This window comes from Lissotriton vulgaris, chromosome 10 (assembly GCF_964263255.1).
Source record: "Lissotriton vulgaris chromosome 10, aLisVul1.2, whole genome shotgun sequence".
NCBI lineage: Eukaryota > Metazoa > Chordata > Amphibia > Caudata > Salamandridae > Lissotriton > Lissotriton vulgaris.
Window position 1 is genome coordinate 247979111 of NC_141698.1, and position 25651 is coordinate 248004761.

General features: G+C 47.5%; 1 protein-coding gene across 1 annotated transcript in view; it reads left to right on the plus strand.

The window, feature by feature from the left end:
- LOC147685047 (cytolytic toxin-alpha-like) overlaps positions 1–25651 on the plus strand; it is a 340193-nt gene that overhangs the window by 114459 nt on the left and 200083 nt on the right. Inside the window, exons 3-4 of the mRNA XM_086940934.1 lie at positions 23481–23525; positions 23607–23660. The gene's annotated coding sequence lies outside the window, so the exon portion shown is untranslated. The remainder of the gene's footprint in view (positions 1–23480; positions 23526–23606; positions 23661–25651) is intronic.

Below are 25651 nucleotides of genomic sequence, written 5' to 3' on the forward strand. Positions count from 1 at the left end.
GATATTTGGGCACTGTGAGGACATGAACACGTACAAATTTCAAACTTACAGTCGCACTGTGTGACATTGCATATCCTGCATTTAAGGAAGTAAACTTTTTTTTGAACAACAAAATTGGCCATTGTGTTTTTTTCTCTTACCTAGAAGTAGTTCTGTGTAATGTCATCACGTCTCATGCGCCCAGCAGCTGCCCCAGCTCCTCCTGCACATCTGCGTTGGGGGGCTGGTTTCTCCTCATCGGATGTTTCGGAGTCAGTCAGATCCACTGGGGTGCCCTTCTTGATAGCAATATTCTGTAGCATAGCTCAGGCCACCACTATCTTGCAACACGTCTCCGGACTGTACTTTAGAGTGCCTCCACTCTTGTGGAGGCAGTGGAAACGGCTTTTGAGGATTCCAAAGGTTCTCTCAATGGTGGCTCTTGTGGCTCTGTGGACAGTGTTGTATCTCCACTCAGCAGCTGTGGTTGGATTTAGGTAGGGTGTGAGAATGTAGTCACGCACAGCATATGCACTGTCTCCTGCATGGAAGAGGAATGTTGATGTTTAGTGAGATGCTGCAAGTTGAAACATTTCATACTACTGTTTGTATGTGCCATGAAATTACCTGGCAGGTATCCCTCTCCAAAATCGCTATTTGTAAGTCTGCGATGTAAAGCACAGTGTCTAAAAATGAAGGAATCATGAGTGCTTCTTGGAAATTTTGATACGATATCGGTGATGAGATTTTTGGCATTGCAGACTACCTGGATGTTAATTTAATGGTATGGTTTTCTGTTTCTAAAAACATGCTAATTGTGTGATGGGGGGACAGTGTGACATGTGTTCCGTCTACACAGCCAATCATGTGGGGGAATTGGGCAATTTGATAAAAATCCTGTTTGGTTTGGTCAAGTTCCTGCTGTGTGTCTGGAAATTTGATGTGGTTATGCATCCTCTCCATCATAGCATTGAGGAAAGCATGGAAGAAGCGCCAAAGTGCGCTCTGGGACACCCCTCCCACTGCGGCTATTACCCCCTGGAAACTCCCTGACGCTAGGAGGTGTAGTGAGCACAGCACCTGTATGTGTGTGGGAATGGTGTGGGCCCTGTATGTGGGGTGCTCAAGCATGGGTGTCATCTCCTCTATCAGCTCAAGAATACTGTCTGGATGCAGCCTGTAGTGCACATGGATGTCCTCCTCAGTTGCATTGGAAGAGGGTGATGCGTGTCCTGTAGATCCTCTCCTGGCGTCTTCTTCTCTCTTCAGCCTGTCGGATAGGCAGCCCCCTGGCTATAACATAAAGCCCAGCCATTGTGAGAAGCCACTGATGCATCAGGGGCCACTTTAAATAGGTTGCACCTGGTTACCACCTGGCCAGAGTTGGTGGTAATTGGAAGTGCAAAATTGGGATTTTCGTAAATTCGCTATTTGCGATTTTTTCCTACATTGGAAATTGCGATTTCGCTTTTTGCGTGACGGTATTCGCGATTTTCGCAAATACTGATACGTAGCTTGCGAATTCGCATATTTATTTGCAGAACCCATTATTCGCAAAATTGCTAATCGCAAATTTCGCGATTAGCAATTTTGCATGGAACATTTCTTACCTACATAGCATCACACTCTTTTGCGTTCGCAAACACCAGTAATTCTGCGAATCACAGCGTTTGCAAATCGCAAAAGCCTACCTACATATGCCCCCAGGTCTCTTAACCCACTTAATAGCGGAGGATTTGGCACAGTTAGTTCCAGCACACTATTTAATTTTATTCCAGGACACAATAACCTTATATGAATTATTAGTTGTGACTCTTATACCCTCACTTGTATAGATCTAAACCTTCCAGCTCTTGTTGCTGGCATTTGTTGTAATTGTGGTCTACTTAGGTGGTTGCATACCCTTAACCAAGTGCTCAATTCAGTTCTTTGATGTTCCAAAGCCTTGTCCTTGATATCTAACTAGCGGGTTATGCACTGCTATGTGCCTAATTGGAGCATCACCAGCAACTCTAACAAGCGGGCTCTGCACCTCCTAGGGGTCTATTGGTGCAGACGCCAGTCAACCATTTAGAAGAAAACGTTGGTGCCTTGATGGTGTACCGTCAGAGGTTACTAGCACATGACAGTTGGCACTCCCTTGGAAGGCAGACAGACGTCTTTGGAGGAGTGATACCTAAAGGCCTGGACTTATCGTGCGCAGTAGGTGACTGCCTTTGGTGTTTTCTGTCTTCTGTTGGAGGCCGAGCCTGCCCCGAGCAGGTATCTGCCTCTTATTTCCCGTTGGTCTTGTCTTGCGTGGTGGATCGAAGGTTGTACCTGAGAGGTGCCTCAGATGTCACTGGTGGTGCTGGTGGAGCTTATTCTCTGCTGTAGGACCCTTATGCTTTCTTGGTGTGGGAGCGGTGAATACAGGATGTCAGCCCTTGGCACTTGACTGCTCTTGCTGTAGTTAAGATGATCTGGTGTGGTCCCTTCCACCTTGGCTGGAGGCAGTGCCGTCGGGTGTGGGCCTTTACCCAGATCCAATCACCAGGCTTCAGGTCATGTGGCGGTGGAGTTGCTGCTTTTGGAAGAGCCTGCAGAACCTGGCGGTGAAGATAACGTAAGGTCTCTGTTCATTTCTTGCAATAACATAAAAGCAGGTTGTCTGTTATTGGCAGTGGCGCTGTCGACATATGGCCTACAATGTGCATGGGGCGGCCAAATACTATTTCGTGGGGGCTGAGCTTTGTTACCCTATCTGGCATGCTTCTCATTGCCAGCAGATCTAGTGGTAGTGCATCTACCCATGAAAGTTTAGTTTATGCACACATTTTTCCAATCTTTTTCTTCAACACCCCATTCTTCCTCTCCACTGCACCCGCTGTGAGTGGGTGATAGGCGCAATGTAATTTCTGTACGACCCCAAGCCCCTTTCATAGTTCCCCTTTCACATGGGAGATGAAAGCAGGGTCATTATCTGAGCTCAGGAGGGATGGAATCCCAAATCGCGGAATGAGTTCTTTTAGGAGGCATTTGGCCCCAGTCTGTGCATCACAGTTTTTGGTGGGATACGCTTCTGTCCACTTGCTGAACATGCACACTATTACCAAAACATATTTGTGCTTGTGAGTGGGGTGCATGTCTATGAAGTCCATCTGGAGGCTTTCAAATGGTCCGTGGGGAGGAGGGAAATGACCAGGTGCAGTTGGTGTGCCCTTTCCAGTATTGTATTGTGCGCAAACAGTGCAATGTCTGCAAAGTCTTTCTGCTATTTGGCGGAACTTGGAGATGTACCAACATAGGGAAAACTGTCTGATCATGACATCTCGGCCAACATGTGAGAACCGTGAAAAAGGCGTGTGATGGAAGGAAGCATTGCTGAAGGCAGGCATATCTTCCCATTGGGCCCTGTCCATAACCCCTCCTTTGTTTGCACACATCCTCCTTTGGCCCATTCCTCTTTTTCATCCTCCTCTACCTTCCTCCGAATATTTATTGGGTGAGAGTGTAATGAGTCACTGTTATATTTAGTGGTCTTCTCACTGCTTGTTATTTGTACCATTGCTAGCTGGCAGCCTGTCAGTGCTATTCTCTTTTCTTCCCCATCAATAAATGCGTTGCCCTTCGATACATACTCCTTTGATGATGTGTGCTGCACATTTTAATATAGCCACTTTGGATGGTCTTAGTAATGCTTGGAGGAGGTCACTGATCAACTGTGCATGTTGTATTTGTTGGCCTGTGGATGTGAGGAATCCCCTCATGGAGAGAGAGGGAGAGAGAAAACATTTTAATAAACACAGAAGATCATTGTTAATGCCAGGCCTAATTAGGGACCCAATTATGAAATAAAGTGCACCCACGCCCTTTGATTAAGTGCAGATATACAACTGTTGTTAATTCACAAGACTTTACAGAAGTAGGCCAAGAAATAGTACTCCTAGAAAATATTTGTGAACTGCATTTAAGCATGAGCAAATATGCAGGTGTAGATCTGCTCATGCGAAAATCTGAGTGTTTGCAAGCTCACTTTTCCTCCATCCACTGTTATCCAACCTCGGAAGAAGTATTATGTCTGCCATTTTCAGGAGTAAAAATCCAACCTGTCTCAGCATGGGAACATTTTTCAGAGAAGAGCTGGTGAAAACCCCTCAAACATGTAAGTTAGTAATTTTGCACATACTCAAAACGGCATTTAAGCCCTGTAACTTTTTCTTACCATTACCTTCTGCCCCTGTATGTAGATCTGCGGAAGGTGGCAGCATAAGGTAATAGTTAGTATTCAAACCCTACTATGGAAGGAGCCCTGGCATAATCAGAAATGCTATTTTAGAGATCTTATATAATGATATTGCTGCCATAATTTGTCGCTGCATTACATGGCACAAAAGGGACAAGTGTTTTTTTTGTTACAGGACACCTATTCACAAAGACCCCTAAAGACTGCATCTGTATATTAAAAGACATATTAAATCTGTACAGATTGTATCCTTAAAACATCATAATACGAAGCACAGTTATTCAATGCACACTATCCTTCTGCATTGGCATATACTCATTACTAAAGATCAATAAATAAACATAATATTACTACTCTTTGTCCAATCCTTTGTAGCCCCTGGCAAATGCACTGCTTTAAAAAGCATTTTAGCCCATTCCACCTTACAATATAATTTGTTATATTTCCTGCAACTCTGAAGAACCTAGAAATGAAAAACATTAATATACATACATAATATTTCTTTTAGATGCATACATAAAATAGTACCTCTCCTTGCGGCATTCAATTAGGCTAACCCTTTAAGAGCTCAAAATACCTAGTGCTATTCTATATGTGCTTGTGAGGGTGGCGATGTTATATGTTAGGCTGCCGTCTGTGGAGTGACAAATGGGGAAAACAAACCAGCTACCTAACATGACCTAATTGTGTTATCCTGGGCATTTTGTTTTCATCTTAGCAACTTACAACATATTTCTTAATAATGGGAACCCAGACCACCCAGATCATTAATATTTTAGCTCAATACTGTCACTGTTTGCATTGTTGGGAGATAGCTAATATGTTCAAATGCACACTTTTAAAAACCAGCACTTGAAACTGGGACAATACCTGTCAATGCACTGAAATGACCTGATCTACATAAATGAAACAGCTCTGCATGTTTTTAACATTTCTGCAGTAGACTGTTCTCCTGAAAGTGATGCTGTGCAGTGCACTCTGGCTACCTCCCTTCAATTGCGTAACCTGACCTTTAAGCAAATGTTTGCCTCCTTACCCTAACTTCTCTCTTATTCCAGGACTTAGTTGTTGGTATAAACAGCGCCCTTCTGCTGTTCATGGGCCCAGATATGACCGGCAGGAGGGTCCTATGTTCCCCCTGCTTTTTAATTAAGTAGCTTTTTTGCACAATGTAATGTAATCTTTTGTTCTTTAAAACAGTAATTGTCTCCTGTTGTAAATGACTCTGGGAGATGGGGTGGGGGACCTGTGGATACCATCACTCTGGCCCTCACAATATCAATTGACAAGACACATACCATGAAGCATGACACAAAACAGACACGTACAACAAACATCTATTCTCTGACATGCTTGCATCTGAAAATGTTGCACCAAAACGTATTAAAGTGTATATACACAAAATAACACTTCCCTTCATCAATCTTTAAATGAACTTTGAACAACTATAAATTGTAACAGCTATTCAATCCTATTTTGTTAATATACATTTAAGAATTTGCATTCCCTTCCATTCTCCGCTGCGAAGAATACATTTCTTTTTTAACCAGTTCTGTTCATACCCACAGAAAACTGTTGTAGTGTGTGATTTAGTCTTGGTGCAATGCCCAGAATCTGTGGCCAGCCTATGATCGTTATTTCAAAGCCAGTCCAAAAGAGTTTTCTTTAACCCTTTAATGTATCATATCATCAAAAGCCGTGCTGGCCATTTCTCAGTAACTATTTTTTTTTCACTCTTTGTACTCTACGAAATTATCAGGCGTTCCCTTCCACCTATTTGTCTCCCTTCCTGTCTCAATAGTTCTGTGTACCCTCTTCTTTATTCTACACATAATTTCAGAAAGTCGTTGGTAAAGGACATGAGATCTGCTCTGCACCATGGGACATGTACAAATGCCACTTTATTTTCCTTCTCCCCAGGTGGAGGGAGCACATTTCACAGGGCATTATCAATGTGGTGCGTTGTGGGCACTTGGAAAGAAATCAGGGAACGTAAATTTGGCTACTTCCCAACTATAATATGGAGGGAGAAGGGCTGTTCCCGTATTTCGGGTTTGTCTTAGGGCCATGGCTTGCGGCTCATAAGCACAGTGGGCCTCAGGACCTTAACCCATTAAGACGCGGTATTGTATTTTATTTTTCTGTGCATAATTTTAACTGCTCATGTTTCTTTCTGCAGAACTTGGAAGGCGAATAGGCTGCGTCCTGTCCCATTGTTACAAGAGAAGCAGTATTTGATACATCCTGTCGAAAGTTCTATTTCGTTAACTTCCCCATTTATGAGTTTGTGCACGAGAAATTTGCAAAAGGTCTATTCATCATGGCACAGCTCGGTGCGTTGTGCCCCTGTGGTAGAGAATTCCAGTGCATACATATGTGTTCGGCACGGGCAGATGTATCCTTTCCAAAAACACATGTACTTTGAACTGTAAGGGTAAACACACTTCAGCGCGCCCCCACTTCCTCACAGAGGAGAAGCGTGCTCACTCATGTACATTAATCTAACTGAAGGGATGTGTCTATTTTAAGATAACGGGGCTGTTGACACTGCCTGGGAGCACAGCAAATGGACGTGTCATCCACTCTAGCATGAAAACCAGGTGCCAAGCGCTGTGAATGTGCCAGGCAAACACACAGGAACCATCCCCTGAAACTAATTCTATCAACTCCTTACGAATGATAGTCGGAGTGGGCCTGCCCGAAATTCGTTGTGCAAGCTCAGGGTCCAATAGCTCTGTTGCTGGAGTATTACAAAACAAACCCATAGTTAGTGGCTATTAGGACAGCCAGACCTTTTTCTGCCCACGTTTCACACACACAGTCCCCACTGCTTCGTTGCTACTGGGGAGCCTGAACTTCCCCATTCCAACAGTTTGGTTATACTGGCCACGGGAAAACAAAAGGTGGACTGGTAATCAGTCATTAGACATATAATTAGCATATGAAAGGTCAATCGCAAAATACAAAGAATCTCAATGAATCACAATACATTGTGACAATCAAAGACAGCATATCAAAAAATAAAAGCACTTCAAATAAATGCATATAATACAATAACAGCACTTCAAATGAATGCATATAATGCAATACCAACACCAACACCCTCCTTGTTGTGAGTAGGTGGACACCTATTCACATCTGGAGACCACCCTTGGTATCCAGCAGGAGGCAGAGCACCAGAGTCAACTACTCTCAAGCTACAACTTGCCAAAAACTAGTCCCACACCATAATCTACCATTCTCTTCCTTCCAGGAGAATAATCACAGTCACAAGAAAGATATTGCAATCTAAACGAAACACAATATTCAGTCCTATGTCATTATTGTATTCCCCATTTTCAATAGATGGAAACAGCAATGCAGTTGTGTTACTTGAAAGGAACTCGTACCCCAATTATTGCTCTTTGTAAGTGTATGTGGGAAGGAGTCATCTGTCCTTCTTACAGTAGACAAACTTACAGACACACTTCGGCACAGTGACACAGAAGGTAGTCAGCAGACTATTTCTGGCTGCTCATTCCTGAGGTTCGGGGGTATGGATAACAGATAATACAGATTGATAACAGATACTAATCATGCAGCAATCAAACAGCCAGCTGCACATTGTTAAAATGAAGCAGAGCAAGCGCACATCATCAGATAACGTGACATTATATAGCATTTGAAACAAGTTCACCGAAAATATTCATAGATAGGAAGAAAAGAGACAGAGGTAGAGTAAGGTATTTAGTCCCCTTCCTTTTTCTCCGGGCCACGCAAACCCACAGAGGTGCTGCAGAACGAAATTTTTAGAATCACATAAAAGGTGAGACAAAAACAGGTGAACTCTGCACTTACACAGGCACACACATATAACACAAATAGCCAGATCTATCCCTAGTTGGTGCGGGTCTACACAAGCACCTGTTATCTAATCCCAAAATAGTGTGAGTGTAATGAGTGTAATCATAAGGAGAGCTGGAATACGTCATATCATAAGTAGCAGTGCACAGACATAGAGTAATGTGCAATATAAAAACAATGTGAAAGTGTCTATTTGAGCAGTCTAGAAATATGAATGTTTGAAAATGGCAACAGAAATAATTGTTCTTGTGTCAAGGTCACATCAGTCAAAAATGTAGATGTACAGTCAAATTTGATAACTGATGAACACAGATATTAACAACAAAAATCCTAAAACTCAAGAAACGTATTAATGCAAATCAAGGAAAACAATAAATATCTCTTCCCTGTGTGAAACAAGGCCTTCACCTCCCCCATCCTTTTCTCAGCATCCAACACCTTCCACCTCTGGAGCCAGTGAGTGTCGCAGGCAAGACAGGAAACTGTAGAATGTTACCCTCCCTGAAACATCAGTAGTCTTGTGCTGCCTATTTTCAGGGAGTTACTGCGTGGTCAAGGAAAAAAAGCGAATATTTGCCCTCACCGAAACTCAGTGGTGAAGGTGACGGTGCAGCAAGTATAATCCAAGTACAAAGCACATCATCAAGGAGCGAGGTGAACCCGGAATCATAGACAGCGATAGAATACCAGGGGAGTATCTGCAGATACAACCCCTCGCAACGCTGGGAGTGCTCAAACTGAGACAGCACCCATGGGCCCACTTCCGAGAATTCCCACTGAATATTCCCGACCCTGCTCCCACTGAGCAGGGTACACTGACCTATCAGTCAGGTTGGAGCGCCACTGGCTGCCTAGAAACAGAAATGTAACCCTAATCTAAATTCTGAATGAAGCACCAGCTGCAAACAGTTCACACCTTTTACTAATATGCATATCTGGAGGGGATGCTAATCACCAACCCTCGACCAGTCCCTTCAACCAAGGTCCTAAAGGGGCTCGTTAGCCCACTCTTGACTGAGTACCCTCAGAACTCAGGCTAGCCAATAGGGGTGCTCCAGCTGCAATGGAACCCAATCTTCCCTTTTCTGTCCCCTCAGGAACAAACAGATGCAGGCCCCCTGGGGACCAGAAAAGAAAGCTTGGCAAAGAATGCCCATGCACAGGGTAACACAAAGAATACACGGAGTCACTGTGGAAAAATAGTTACCCAGTGGCAACAACAACAGACGGAAAAAGAGAGGGAATAAAACAGAGGACAGCTCAATCACATGAGAGGAAACTCAAAACCGCGACCAAAACAAACACTCCTCCCCCTTGTAACTGGCCCACCACCAGGAACAACAGAAGAGAAATATGCAAGGAGATGTCAACTGTGTCCCTCAGACGCTAGAGGCAACAAGATGGTGCAACACTGGCCCAGTGCCAGAAGTGCACACCAGAGAGAGACACAGCCACCAACAGAGCCGTCAGTGACAGCGTGGCGAAAAACCTAAAAATACACAGAGAACACATGTGTCAATAAAAATACAAATAAAAACATTACCATGGTATCTTATCCTAACACCAAATATACGATATCGTATCTGCACCTGAACTATGTGCAGCCGCTGCACCTGAACCGCGTGCAACCACAGGGGTGCTTTCACCGCAACCACCTGCACATGGGGAGCGAAACTGCCACAACTCTAAAACAAGGGGCTACCTGCTGCAACCCAATCTGGAGGATATAAACCCTCAATATGTACTCACCGAGTGATGAGTGGTCTGCCAAAGCGTATTGACCTCAGTTGCCACCAGGGGACCAGGGGCAAAATGGTCCTTCACCCCCATAGACCGGAGACTCTCTGCAGGCAAGACAAAGGGGTGCAGAAGTTCACCCTCCTTGGTCCTAGTTACAGCCAAGAACTGCGTAGCACCAGGGAGTGACTGCATGCATGGAATCGAGCAGAAGGACACCATCGCCGGTCTGGAGGGGTGGAGATGAGGACTAGAAACTACAAAGGAGATAAAAATGCACATTAAAAGACAGCTGAGAGTCGGCAGCAGTGTCAGAGGTCAAAACGCAGAAAGAGCTTTGAAGCAGAAACAGAGTGAATGGCGCTGAGCAAACGTTAAGAGGAAGCGGAGGAAATGTCACCAGCAGAATGGAGACACAGTGACATGGAAATTATCAGAGCTAGAAAAAGTAGAACAAATAAAGGAATGAGGATGGCCGTCGAAGCCGGTCAGATGTTTTGGGGGCTGCATTTTAAACAGGGAACTCTTGTACTTTGACACTGATCAGCAGTGGTAAAGTACCCAAATATCTAAATTGGCTATTGAATGTCAGGAAAATGGTTTAGGGGGAAAGGAAAAAGTTTGGGGAACTTTAGCCAAAAAGGCCAAGTCCTACAAGGAGGAGCCCTGGAAAAGCAGAACAATGTGCTATGGTGGGGTACGTTTGATAACATAGTTAGAGCGCAAGACACTCTTTCATATTTACAAACAGTGGAAAAGGCAGTATGTGTACCTTTTCTTTTCCATTAAAATACGACCTCATCACACAAACCACTTAGCGTTGAAAAGGAGTTCTATAGGTGTTACTGTGTGTGTTTGCACAGAACACTCATAGAACAAGACACATCTCCAGATTTATCAGAAATGATAAATCTGAACATGTGTGCGAATGCTGCAAAATCCTCCAATTGCTGTAGCAAGGCACAACAAGAAGAATTATTTTAATTTCTCCTAATTTTTTCTCTTTGAATATATGCTAAAATGTGCAGCATACATTGAAGGAGAAAAATGCCTTCACTGATTGTTTTTGTGCAGAAAGGTGTGTTTTTTGCACAAAAACAAACTCCACACGACACTGACAACCTTCCACCATGGTGCAAGGGTGCCTGTGTCACCGCATGGCTGCAGTTTAAGCAGCAGTGCAGAGGGAAGCACAGACTTGCAACATATTAATGTACATATGTTGCAAGCCTGTGCTTCTGAAGTAACACAGCGCTCTTCAGCTAAAGAGCTTACAGTGTCATGCTGCAGCACTTCCTTATAGTTCTGCACTCATACATTCACCATACACCACAAATGCATTCTTTCAGTCAATTATCCAGTACGCATACATTCAACGAAACTTACACACACACTATCGTACAAATATAGCACTTTTTTTAACCAGAGAAGTTAGTTCTGAAATAACTTTTTACATTTTTTTTTTTATTTATTTTGTGTTTTTCTGAACGATTTTTTTTTGTATTTTTTTAAAGAAAAAAATATGGAACTGGAGCAACAAAACAATGAACGTCTGGGGGTAAAACAAAAAAAAACCTAGCACCGATGATTTTCTAAAGCCTGGCAAACCAAGTCCACAGACTGCTCCCCATAGCACAGCAGCCTATTACACTTAATCCAGTGTATTTTTGCATTGGCCAATTGTGGACATATGTCCAGATTTTGACTTGCTGAAGATGTCCCCCAAGTGCTTGCTACTGCTGGTGTTTGTGGTGGATTTTCTCCTAGTCTTCGGCACTCCTCACATGATAGATTGACGGGATGTAAACTTTTTAAATGTTTAAGCAGGCTTGAGGTCCCATAAGAATACTTTTTATTCGGATCACCACGTGAGAGTACGACTTTGCATATTTTACAAGTGACCTTGGTTGCTTTCACTTTTTTTAGTCCTGCAGCAATTGTAAAAAATTTCCATACGATGGAACTGTATCTCTCAGGACGTGCAGGCTCCGGTACAAATTCCTCATTGTTGGATTGTTCAGAATCAGATGATTCTTGTTGTCCAGTAGCCATTGTTCTTTAATACAAATAAAAATCAGATCTCCAAACAGGAAAAAATTAGGTTCTTCCTTTTAGAGTGGTTGCTCCAAAGAAGCTCTAAGAAGAATGGTTGAAATGGGTGGGGTCCTTTAATATTTAGACTAGAAAGTGTTATGAACCAATCAAATCTATTTTTTTCTGGTCACATGGGGTCCGTGTAGGGTGCGCACATGCTTCTTGCACCCAGCGCGACTTCACGAAATTGCATTTAAAAGTAATATAACTTTATTGCGGCGTGGCCAGACAAGATGGCCGAGCGGACGTAGACCGTCTCGGCTCCCGGTACGCGTGCTTTTGGCGGGAGATTTTTAGCGGTCCCAGGCAGCGGAATCGACAGGCGGCGGCACCCCCGGGATGTGGATGCAGTGAGGCGGGGGCTGGGCTTACCTTGCCGGCACGGGACCCTGGGCGCACGGAGTTTTCACCCCTGGCTGGTTCCGACACGATCCAAGATGGCGGCCGCAGTTCCTGACTCTCCAATCAGAGCGGAGAGCTAACGTGGTTGGAGTCGGGAGGAGACCGGTGGCGAGACGGCGGCGTGCTCCACTGTAGGGGTGAGTCTGGTGGTTCGCCCTGGGGGCCCCCTACAGCGCAGGGCACAGACAGTCCCCCCAACGCTCTTGTCTGACATTAAGATGGCGGCCGCGCTCCTACCATCGATGGAGCAGCTTCCTCCAGACGCTCCGTGTTGGATCCAGGCTGAGTGCGAGGAGTGAGCGCGCATACAGTACAGCCTTTGGGTCCTGTGAGCGCTGCTGACCCCCTACATGCTGACCTAGCCTTCACCGCTTTGGAGCTGGGGGCTCAGAGGGTTGATCTGCATGCCGGAGTCCTGTCACATGCTTCTCAGCCAACGGTGTAGTGTGGCTGGCAACAGGGCTTTTTTCCACTGATGGGGGACTTGGCCGTCAAGTTCACGAGGGGCGGATGTTGAGCCCTAATATCCTAGGATACCTCGCCACTAGCCCCCTTCCACGCGCTGACGAGCTGGGGAGTGCTTGATCCAGATAGCAGTGGCTGGCGGCGGGCTCTGGAAGATCCCCGCGGCTCTCCTCACGACAGGCCCTGGGAGGGGTTAGGTCTGCCCACGTGCCCCGCGCTTCACTCCAACTGGGCGATTCGCAGCGAGGGGTGGACAGGGCCGCCGAAACAGCAGGGTGTATGAGGCCTTGCCCATATGCCACCAAAGAAAGCGACAGGCAAGAAGACCAGCAAGGTTTCTGACTTTTTTACGTCCCTGGATAAACGTCTGACTTTGTGGGGAGATACTGGTGGGGAAGCCATGGCACTCACAAAGACGGACTTGATGGCTAAGCTTAAGGATTTTAAGACGGAGCTACGTGCAGAGCTGGGTCAAGACATAAATGCCTCAATTGACCAGTTGCGATCTGACTTGACAAGCCGCTTGACCTCACTCCAGCAGGATGTGGACTCGGTGGGCACTAGAGTTCTGGACTTGGACATATCCATTTGGGCTCAGTTTTGAGTTTCCGAATAAGCTGCGCCATATTGTCAATCTGAAAGAGGGGTTGGAAATCCTGGGGCTCCCCCCGAGGGGGAAGGTCCTACATCTGAATCAACCGGTGGATCACCAAAGGACAAAAGCTCCACTTCTATCTGGGTGACTAACCCACGCGGAGGGCGCAGATGATGGATGAGGAGAAGAGACACAATGGACTTTTGGCGTTTTCACACCCCAGCGGGTGTTTTTCTGGAGCCTGTGGTCCTCTACCAGGAGTAAAGGGATATGGGGAACGGCTCCAGACTCAGTCTCCCCACTGATGCAGAAGCATTTCCTTGGACTCCTTATAGGTCCCGTACTTGGGAGGTTTGGGACAGATGCTGGTATGGAAGACATGTCAAGATTACTGAAGCAACCTATACGAGGACTGTATTGTATCCTTTTTACACTGAACTTCATATATGGGTGGTTTGCTGCCCACCAGGGGACTGGTGTTAAGGGTCTACTGGGTGGCCGTCTTCACATATTGCTCTCACAATGACTGACGCTGTGGGGGATTGCTTATGAGAGAGCATGGGCACTGCCCGGACTACTACGACACCCTGTCGAGTTATCTTTGCATTTCCCGCCGGAGGGGGCGCGGACCGGGCCCTGGGCCTTGGTGTCCCTCTTGGTCCATGTGGGGGCTTTTTTGCCCAATATGGCGACCTAATCAGGGTGTTTGCACAGTTCTTTTGTTTCTGTTGTCTGTTCTTCTTTTGCAGGTGTTGGGGGAGGGAGGGACATGCTGGCGGCTTTTTAATTGGGCTAGGAGGGGGGACCTTTGGACTGGCTTGGGGCACCATTGGGAGGCTCAGGTGGGGTGGCTTTCTCCTAGGAGGCTCAGCACTGGCTATTGGGGAGGAAGGGGGTCTTTTCAAGGCACAGCAGGGTATTTTTCCACTATGATGCCGGTTACCATAAGAACATGGAACATCAAAGGGCTTAACTCCCCCCAGAAACGCCCAAAACTCTGGAAATATGTCATTGACCACCATCTGGACATAGTGGCCCTCCAAGAGACCCACCTAATCAAATCTGAGGACACGCATCCTAAACATAAACAATTCCCACTTATTTATCGTTCCTCAGCCTCCACGAAGCAAAGTGGGGTGGCTCTTATGTTTCGTTCTGCCATACAATTCTAACTCTTGGGAGTCCAGAGTGATAAAGATGGCCGCTGGGTCATACTTAAGGGACGATTGCGGGGGAAAATATGTACATTCATAGCGGTATATGCACCTAATTCCGGCCAGACAGGGTTCCTTCATGCTCTTCTGGGTAAGGTCACGGACTTTGCTGAGGGACCGTTTTTCCTCATGGGAGATTTTAACTTAGTGTGGCAGAAGGACCTCGACAGCACTCATCCGCATCGCCAGCACTCATCCGCATTGCTCTGACATGAGCTCGTTTTCCCCAGACATACAACAGCGGATTCAGGACCTGGGGCTACTAGATGCATGGCGGACCCTATACCCCCAATCCCGAGATTACACGCTTTTGTCCCATGTTCATTGCTCCTACTCTCGCCTAGATTATATCTTTTTTAGCCAGTCACTACAGGGTAACTTGCAGGAAGCCAAGATCTTTCCATTGTCAGTCTCTGATCATAGTCTATTCTCTATTTGTCTGGATTGGGGTGTGGGCGGCCGTTTCTCCCCCAGATGGTATTTTCCGGCGTCACTGGCCCGGGACAAAGTCTCTTGTAATAAACTACGAGAATCCATCACTTAATTCTTTACCCTTAACGACCCAGAGGACACGTCTCTCTACAACACATGGGACGCCTTTAACATGTTTTTTAGAGGGCAGTGTGTAGCTCTCAATTCAGCTCTTAATAAACAACGCGGCGGGGAGAGAGAGCAACTGGAGGGGGAATTGTCCACTCTTGAAAGGGCCCATAAAGCGAATCCCACGAGACAGACGCAATGTAATCTGACGGCGGTCAGGGGCAAGCTTCGGGCGCTCTACAATAATAGGGCGGAGTACACTCTACTGAAATTAAGGCACCTCTCCTATTCACAGGGCAACAAGGTTGGAAAACACCTCACCAGGCAGCTGAGAGATAAGAGAGAGTGGGAATATATAGGGGGTATCCAGGGACCTTCTGGGGAAGTCATACATAGAGATGAACATAAGGCTGAACTCTTCGGCGCCTTTTACCGAAACCTGTATTCTGGGGATACTTTAGACCCGACTACACAACGAGAGTATCTGCGAGCATTGCCCCTGCCTCAGGTTTCAGCGGAGTGAAATGCAGAACTCTCGGCCCCAATCACCAGAGAGGATGTTGTCTGCTTTTAAAGCTTTGAAGCCCCATAAAGCCCCTGGAACGGATGGCTATACAGCCATATTTTACAAGACATTCTCCTCAGACATTTGCCCACACTTAGTATGACTCTTTAATCAAATGGCTGATGAAGGCGAGACTTCCGGTACTATGGCAAAGGCCATGATTTCGGTCATACCCAAGCCTGGGAAGGACCCTAGTCGCTGTGCCTCTTATAGGTGCTCTTCCTAACCTCAAAGCGAAGATATACTCCTCCATAATCGCGAAAAGGCTTAAAGACCTTATGCCGGCTCTCATTCATTCCGATCAGTCCGGATTCATTAAGGGTCGTCAGACTCATGACAACACTCGGCATATTGTGCACTTGATAGAGAAGGCCAATAATTGTAAGATCCCGGCTGTGCTCATGAGGCTTGATGCCGAAAAGGCATTTGACAGGGTGGACTGGGTTTTCCTGTTTCAGACATTGACGGCATTCGGCTTTTCCTCTAAATTTTTAACTATGATTAGTGCTAACTATTTACTTCCCCGGTCCAGAGTCACAGTGAATGGGTGCCAATACTCCTTTTTTAACCATTCTAGGGCCACTAGGCAGGGTTGTCCCTCTCACCCTTGCTTTTTGCTTTGGGCATTGAACCCCTGGCGCTGGCGATTAGGGCTAACTCTGATATACGAGGTCTGCCCTTTACGGAAGAAGCGCATAAAATGTCTTTATTTGCGGACGATGTCCTCTTATCCCTCTCCGATCCGGCCACTTCCCTCCCACAAGTGCAGTCAGAGCTTGACAGATTTGAGGCGGTAGCGGGTTTTAAAATTAATTTAGACAAGTCCTACATACTTAACCTCACCCTCCCTCAGTCGGAAGTTCCCAGACTTCAGGCAATCACTCCTTTACCATGGGCCGCCTCCTCCATATAATATCTGGGGATACATCTGACACCAACAGTGGAGAAATTATATTCGGCTAACTTCCCCCCGTACTAACCCGGATTCAAGCTGATCTCATAAAATGGAAGCCTTTGTTTTTGTAATGGATGGGTCGGATCCATGCGGTGAAGATGTCCTTCCTCCCTAAGCTATTGTATCAGTTCCAGGCCCTTCCCATTGAGCTTGATGGGGACTTTTTTAGGCGAGTGAAGACCATGATTCTTCGCTTTATTTGGCAAGGGGGGCGGCCACGCTTTTTCTTTTCTATTCTGCGCCGACCTCGCAAGGAGGGAGGGATGGGTCTACCATACATTCTCCTCTATTATAAAGCAGCACAGCTACGGGTGTTGGTGGAAAGGACACATTTGGAATCTGAAAAGCACTGGCTGCACATGGATCGCAGTGTGTCAGGGAGGACCATTTGGGATCTAGCCTGGAGACCCATGTGTGACAGACCCAAGAATGCATATATTAGTACCCCCACACGCACTACTCTAAAAGTATAGGACTCAGTCTCAAGGGATGACAGGTGGACGACCTTTCCCTCCCCATTTACACCGCTTCGCTTTAATCCTGCTTTCCCTCCAGTGTTACAGGAAGGTCCATTTAATGCGTGGAGAGAGGGAGGCTGTCTTGCGTTAACACACCTTCTCCATAACTTCGATCTACTCTCGTTTGATAATTGTAAGCGAGACTATGGGATAGGGGACTCGGAACGGTGTCATCATGCACAATTGCTACATTGGGGGCTCACTCCTCAGATCCGAGAGGCGGCTACACGGCCTCTCACGAAATTCGAGGCTTTTCTAACTAGGTCCTTCTCGATGAAGGGAGTAATCTCCTTTACATATGACTTCCTTCTAACCACGGCGCTCACACCCCGGCCAAGGTACATGTCCATGTGGGAGGGTATTCTTCAGCGGGACATCACCGATGCGGAGTGGACTCATTTATGGTCCGACATCTCAAGATTTAATCCTTCAATAGAACTCTGGGAGGCCCACATGAAGACTATGATGGACTGGTACTTACACCCGTCCAAGCTCCGCCAGATTTTCCCCGACACATCGGATAGATGTTGGAGGGGCTGTGGGTTCCTAGGGGACTTTCAGCATATCTGGTGGGATTGCCCCATTATGCGGCCCTTTTTGGAGGAGATCTTAGCTCATATTAAGGAGATGCTGGGTTATCCCATCCCCACATCGATGGATGGTATCCTTTTGGGCCTACGAGACTAGTCCCTAGAACATCAGACTAAAGCGGATAAAAAGATCATGCGGCTCAGTATTGGAGCGGCCGAGATTACCCTGGCAGCTGTGTGGAAAAAGAGGGAGGTGCCTGCCATCTCCATTTGGCACTCCCATTTATGGAAACTGTTGAACCTGGAGCGCATGTCTGAGATTTTAAGGGAAGATTTTAAGAATTTTGAGTTTCGGTGGGGACCCCTGGTATCCTTCCTCTCACGGGGCCTCCCATCAGTGGTTTGCCCATCCAGCATTAGAGCCCTTCATCTTTTTCAACTCTGAAGCCACATGGTTGTAAGAGGTTGTTCTTAATGCCTACACTGTGTCACCACCACGGGGGGAGGGGTGGGGGAGAGTTTTTTTTCTTTCACTGCCCATTCTCCTGGGCTGCACTCAGTAGGGGAGCTCTTTGTTTTGAACCGCTGAACACGGCAGACGTTGTCCTTTGAATGGGAGTCGCAGAATATTGCAACTGATGGCAAGAGACTACAGGGCATGTGATACTATGGCCTGTTTTCTTTATGGGAAGGACTGCATTGTATGCCCCATTACTATCAGAAGCTGTAACCTTTAATAAGCTGATGCGTGTGCGGGGGGTCGCCATTATACTAGGCCTCTTCATATGGCACAGTCTCTGATTCTTCAGCTCTGCCTTGGAAGGCTCTCCCCTGTGAGGGATGTTGTGCGGGAATGTCGCATTTCTCTTGTTAAAATCAATAAACATATCTTTGAAAAAAAAAAGTTATATAACTTTATTAAAACTAAAAGAATATTATTTTTATGATTAGATCAGATAACGTCTTACCTTAATATTTATAATAAATACATATATATATGTTTCTAGACATTAAAAAGTTTTGCAGGAGTCGCGCACCCACCGTTATATATAACATCATGCGGAAGTGCGCGAGGGTCGCGTAACGTAATACGTATGTGTCACGTATGCGCTGGAAGTCGCGTACCGGTCGCATAGCAATCGTGAAGGAAAATACGCACCCATCGCACACCCTACGCAGATTCTATACAACAATCCTAAAATGGCGGCTAGGTTCCCCGCTGTGTTCGAGAAAGGTACGCTTTGGGTGCGCGACTCCCCAAAACATTTTTTAAAATAACAATAAGGACAATAACATAAATATGTTAAAAAAAATATCAAATTAAAAAAATCTTAGAATTTCCATATTTTAAAAAACATTTTTTTTTAAATTAATATTTAAAATATATAATGTAATTAATAAAACAAAATACCTAGAAATAAATAGTTTAAAAAAGATACTAGGGGCGTGGCCAAGATGGCGGGCTGAGTGGTCGCACTCGTTGTGAGCTCCGCCGGCCCTGGGCCCTTAACCTGCTGCAATTATGCTGATCTCCCCCCCGGGACACTGTACTCGGTGAAGCGATGGAGTAGAGCCAGGGTGTAGCTGCTGCAGGGACGCGGCTGCCTCTAACTACGCTTGACCGGTCTCGGATCTGGCGCCATTGCTGGGAGCGGGAGAGGCCTGGAGCGCGACCCGGAGGAGGAGACAGACCCTGCCCTGTAACAGACGTCTGCCCTGGTGGGTACAGCGGAGCTGCCGATCCTGCCCCCCGGTCCTGGACACCCCTGCCCGGCCCTGCAGCACTTCTCAGGGGTCTGGGCCGCCTGCACCGGAGGCGGAGCGACAAGGGAACGGGCCTCGGAGCCGGACATTACGCAAGGCCGTGGCTTTGGCCTATACTCCGGACCTCGATCACGCTGAAGGACACGGGGAGTGGCGTCAGCCCATCAACCCGCCAGCTGTGCTCATTGGGTGCGGTGCTGCTCCCCCGGGTCTGCGGGGGCCCCGCGGGGAGTCGGGGTGCCTGATAACGCCGACAGGGAGAGTCCCCCACGCGAGGCCGAGGCTGCGGCCTACATCCCCTGGAGCCACGGAAGAGCGGAGGCTGGGATATCTGGCTACCGGCTGCCGGGGGGCCTGGCCACCTGTGTGATCCTAGAGCTGGCCTTTCCTCCGGTGCAACCCCTGAGCTGACGACGCCTTGGAGCGGCCCGGACCCGGGGCGACTGGTGTGGTTCTTCCCACACAGACTGGATGGAGGTGCAGTGGCAAGCTGGACGATAGGCACAAATCCCCCTGCTCCACTACGGGGAAGCCTATATTGGACTAGTTCGGGGGGGGCCCCACATGGAGTGGGAGACCTGGAGCTCGTGTCTGCAGTGCCGGCGGTGAGGGAGGCGGGAGCAGAGCCGGGCTGGTCGGACCTGAAGGCCCTGGTGAACAACCAGTCCCCGGAAGGAGCGGACCACAGATGCTTTACAGTTCCTCGACGAAGGTCTATCGGTGGTGCGGACTGAACCCCTTGGTCATTGGTGGAGCGGTGTGGGGGACCGACGGATCGGTTTGGGGCCACGCCAGTGGTTGGACTGACGCCCCACAGATCATTTGAAAAGGCACCTCAGCGGACAAAATGGCGCAGAACAGAGGGTCCAAGAAGGGGGACCGCACATTGCCGGATATGCTGAGTAGGAGCAATATGAGACAAGATAGGGGACAGCCGTCCCCAAGCCACTCGGGTGGTTCCCAGGGGGCGAGTGGAGGGGAGCCGCCGGTCACGAGATCCTTCCTTGAATCCCTCTTCAGTACATTGCGGGAAGACTTTCAAACGCTCAAGCAGGAAGTGGCGAGTGAGGTCCGAGAGATACGGAGGGAGGTTGACGGCCTGGGAGACAGAGTGACCACGGTGGAGGACGCTGGCCATGCCAGGGACGAGGAGATCACACAACTACAGCAGGAGGTTATCCGGCTGCGGGACCAGCATCTTGATCTTCAGTCGCACACCGAGGACCTTGAAAACCGCTCCCGGAGGAACAACATCCGAGTCCGGGGAGTTCCTTCCCGGGAAGAAGGGGAAGACGTAGCGGCGTACCTAGGGGAGTTGTTCAGAGAGGTACTGGGGGAATCGGCCGATTTTCCCATCCGGATCGATAGAGTGCACAGGGTGGGCTTGCAACGCCGGTCCTCAGCGCCTCCTCCTGACATACTGGCCTTCCTGCCGGACTATCCCCTGGAAGAGCGAATACTTCGTGAGGCACGGAGGAGGTCTTCCTTGGAATTCCGGGGTCACCGAGTGGCTCTTTACCAGGATCTGGCAGCAACCACCCTGCAGAAACCAAGGCCTTTAAAATTGCTACTGACTTTCTTAGGGAGCATGGCACTCATTTCTCCTGGGGACACCCTTTCCGGCTTATTTTCCGGTGGAATGGGACTTTACATCAGCTGCGTTCCCTTCAGGATACGTGTGGGGTGCTGGGGATCACTGCTACAGACGACGGAACACACACGCCTCGCCAGCGCCGCGTCACAAGAGATGGATGGCAGACAATCCCTGGCCGGCGGTCATCTGCTTCCTCAACGCGGCCAGACTCTCCTACTGTCAATGCGGATTCGGACACTGCAGCGCGAGATGGAGCCGGTGTCACAACAGCGAGTGAAGTGGCGCTGACAGCTTGAATGAACTCCGGGGGGAGATCGACATCGCCATAACTGAAATGCAGGTTTGAGGGTCTGGGGGGGAGGGGGGAACGGGGAAGTGCGTAGTGGCTGGACGTCCACTTCTGTGACTTTCCACAGGCTTGTCCGTCGAGGACCGGATTGGGACAATGGGTTTTTGGGGCTCTTTGGGGGTCCGAGGGATCAGGGTCAGGGTCGTTGAGCCAGTCCCAGTTGTGGGTGGGGACTGGAGTCAGTTGGGATGTTGGGGAGGAAGGAGGATGGTTGGGGGGGACCAGGAGGGGGGGGGGGGTTGGGCAGGAGGGGGGGATCCGGGAGTTGGAGGTGGGGGGGAAGGTCGTCCAGTGCACAAGGGGGTTCCTAGTCACTCAGGCAATATACGTGCTTTGTGGTTTGCTCACACATGACTGTTGCACACACAGCTCTGCCTGTCTCTTTGATTTGCTTGGGAGTTGGGGAGGGGAGGGGAGGGTTGTCCAATACATATTGCGGTCCGTAGGTTTCCAGACACAATGCATGTTCCATAGTTTGCTCAGACTTGTTTGCTACTCATACCACTGCGCTTTATTCATTGCTCTGTTGCTTCTCATACAATGCAGCGCCCTTGCCCTCTCCGCCTTGTTGGTGTGGGGCCTTGATGCTTTCTACTACACCTTTTCATATGCCCCCTGCCACTTGTAAGGTTGTAAACCTGAATGTCCGGGGTTTGAATAATCCAGTTACGAGGCGGGCTGTGCTTTCGCTCCTAGAGAACACCCAGGCGGATATCTGTCTCCTCCAGGAGATGCACTTGAATGAATGAATGAATAGCGTTTTTATACCGCGCAAAACTTAGCCCCAAGGGGCATCAAGGCGCACTTACTGCCGCAGGACACGCACAGGCTCCGATCTCATAAGTTCCCGTCACAGTTCTTCTCTTCTTGTACCACTAAAACAGCTGGGGTGGCGATACTGGTGGCCCGGCACTTTAGGGGGGAAATCCTCCACAAATTCACCGAACAGAAAGGTAGGCTGTTAGCATATCGGTTCAGGAAAGGGGTCTTCTATTTACGATTGGGTCCCTATATAGCCCCAATGACCGGAAAGACCGTTTCTTGCAGGCGGCGATCGAGGACGGTACCTCTTCCCAGGACAGACATATCATACTTGGAGGCGACTTCAACATGGTCTTTGACTCCGCGCTGGATAGGTCAGTGCAACGCTCCCCGCAGGTCGGGGAATTCTCCGCTGACCGTAGGGCTCAGTTGGAGGAGGTGGACCTCCTTGATTTGTGGCGGCACATGCACCCCTCAGATAAGGACTACTCGTACTATTCCCACGCACACAAGACGTATGCAAGGTTGGACCACCTTTTAGTTACTTCACCGGTAAGGGCGCTGGCCTCAGGGTCGGAGATAGGCGTGATCTCCCTTTCGGACCATGCCCCAGTTGAGGCCACGTTGTGTGTGCCTCCGGCGATTCCTCGTCCTCGGACGTGGCGCCTCCGTGACACGCTGCTGCATAGGGCAGAGGTGGTGGACTGCATCGAGAAGGCGATTCGGGAATTTCAATCCCATAATGATAATTCTGACACTAGCCGGGCCACGCAGTGGGCAGCTGTCAGAGTCCACTTTCTTACCAACTCTTCCTCTCGAAGACTTGCACAGGAACAGAAGATGCTAGCTTTCCGACTCCCACTTCCAACCAATCAGAATCAGAATTATATCTTGACTCTAACTGATTAGATGGAGGGAAGGGGAAAATTGGATAAAATAACGAAATAAATAAAACAGAGAAGAGACTGGTCCTGATCCTCTGGAGTTCCGTAGGAATCTTCAATCAGCTTGCAAAGCAGCTTCTCAAAGAACCCTAGGAAATCTAAACACATACAAGATAATAAATCACTGTACCTGAGCTACTCTGGTCTTCCTATTACTGTTTCTAAGAACACCTACCCAGGAATCAGTAACGACCTGCCGCTCTTCTATACTGAAGTGTAGCTTGGTGAATGATCTGCCTATTCTGTATTTCCAGATGACAGCTCTCCCTTTTACTTCGGCAAATGACAATAGGGTTATTACTTTCTGCTCACTGCTCTGTGCTTGCACTATTTAATGCTGCTTGTTTTCTCCACCTACCAGTGTTGTCTAAAACGTTGTCCTTATATTGTTTTCTTTTTGTACAGGGACCTTCTCCTGAATAGATGAATTAACCTCATTCAACCCTCCAGGTAAGTTTCCTATTCTTCTGCTTGTAAATTCTTTCACAGTACCTAAACAACCTCTCTAACACTGTCCCTATTCTTTTCTAGATAAACGTGAAGTCTTCTGTCTTGCACTGGTTCAGTGGACGAAATTCAGCACTGGTGAGTCGGATTCACTCAATTAAATGTTCATTAACCTTTCCTTGCATTGATAATGTTGAGATAACAATATTTACACAGTCTCATGACCTTGCACAGAATACAGGAAACATTCCACTTAGCTCTGTATTTCTCCGCTACTTCGAATGAGTCTCTCTCCTTCTGCTTCCGTGAATAAATGACTGGAAATCACAGCTCTGGAAAGATTCTTCTCTGACACGCTGTTCCAAAGGCTCCGGTTTCTTCTCTGAAAACACGAACTCTGCCTGAACACTCTGTAAACTCTTGACTACGTGAACCCAAGGTCAAGGCAATGAAAGTTGAAAAAACTCTTCACTGACTGGAAACGTTTCTTTGCTTATATTCCTAAGACACTCTCTGACGCGACCTCTGTGACCGGATTCCTCGGTGAAGTGCGCAGTTCCAAAGGAACGCACGCTGCACCTGGACTCTCAATCACGCGCTGGGAAGGCTAGACTGCTAACCTAGCATTCCGCGCATTCCACAACTCGGACCAAGTGAAGTCTCGGCTGGCGCGCCATTTTCTTGTCTTTAAACACATTGAGTCTGCATTAAGCTTGCTAAAAGGAGGGATCCTGACAGTACCCCCCACCAAGGAGGGTCCTTCCGGTCTAGGTTTGGTAGGATTTCTTTGGTGAAAGAGACACACCAACCTAGGAGCATGAACATCCGACTCCAACTCCCAAGACCTTTCCTCTGGCCCATAGCCTTTCCAGTCCACTAGATAGTACAGTCTTCCTCTCACTCGTTTTCAATCCACAATTTCCTTGACCTCAAATTCTAATCCAGTTTCTAACTGAATGGGAGGTGGAATTCCTTCTTTCCGCAACCCCTCAACTGATTTCTTTAATAAGGAGACATGGAAAACTGGATGAATTTTTAGTTTCGTGGGCAAAGTTAGTTTAAAGGTTACTGGATTGATCTGTTCTGCAATAGGATATGGTCCTATGAATCTAGGCTGAAACTTTCTACTGCCCTTTAGTCGAAGATTCTTAGTATTTAACCAAACCTCATAACCTACTTTTAAATCTGGGGTATCTCTTCTCTTTTTGTCAGCATACTTCTTGTACCTGCTTTTTGCCTGCTCTAAATTCTTGGATGCCTCTTCATGTATCTGCTGTAAGTGAGTTACTAAATCCTGAACTGCCGGGACAGAGATGTGAACATCTTGCACTGTGGAATTCGGGTGTTTGACATAATTCAAATAGAATGGTGAATAACCCGTGGACACATTCTTTGCGTTATTATAGGCAAATTCTGCAGTCCATAATTAGTCCAAACATTCCCCACCCTGCTTCCATGTGAATAACCTTAAATACTGCTCCACTTCCTGGTTCACTCGTTCTGTTTGTCCATCAGTCTCTGGGTGGAAACTAGTGGAAAAACGTGTCTCAACCCCAAGTCTCTTCATAAAGGCCTTCCAGAAATGAGACACAAATTGAGTTCCTCGGTCCGATATCATGACCTCAGGAATTCCATGTAATCTCACCACCTGAGCAGTAAAATGAGCTGCTAACTGCCTAGCAGTTGGAGTTCCTTTCAAGGCTACAAAATGCGCCATTTTGGTGTATGCATCCACTACCACTAAGATGGTGTTAAACCCTTGACAAGTGGGAAGATCAGTTATCAAATCTAGAGTGACTGTGTGCCAGGGGGAAGGAGGGTTAGGCAAAGGTTGTAATAAACCCTTAGGTGCTTGCCGTTCTGATTTTCCCTGTGCACAAATCTCACATGTCTTTACATATTGCTCAATGTCCTTATTCATGTGTGGCCACCAATACTTTCTTTTAACTAAGTCCACAGTCTTCAATTCTCCCTTGTGACCTGCCAACAGATGATCATGGCATTCATTCATCGCTTGTCTCTGTAGTGTAGAAGTGGGTAAGTACAAGGCTTCAGTCTGATAAGGTAAACCATCAATGACTTCTCTTCCATCTCCTTGCTGCACCCACTCCAGCATTTTCTCAGGCGAC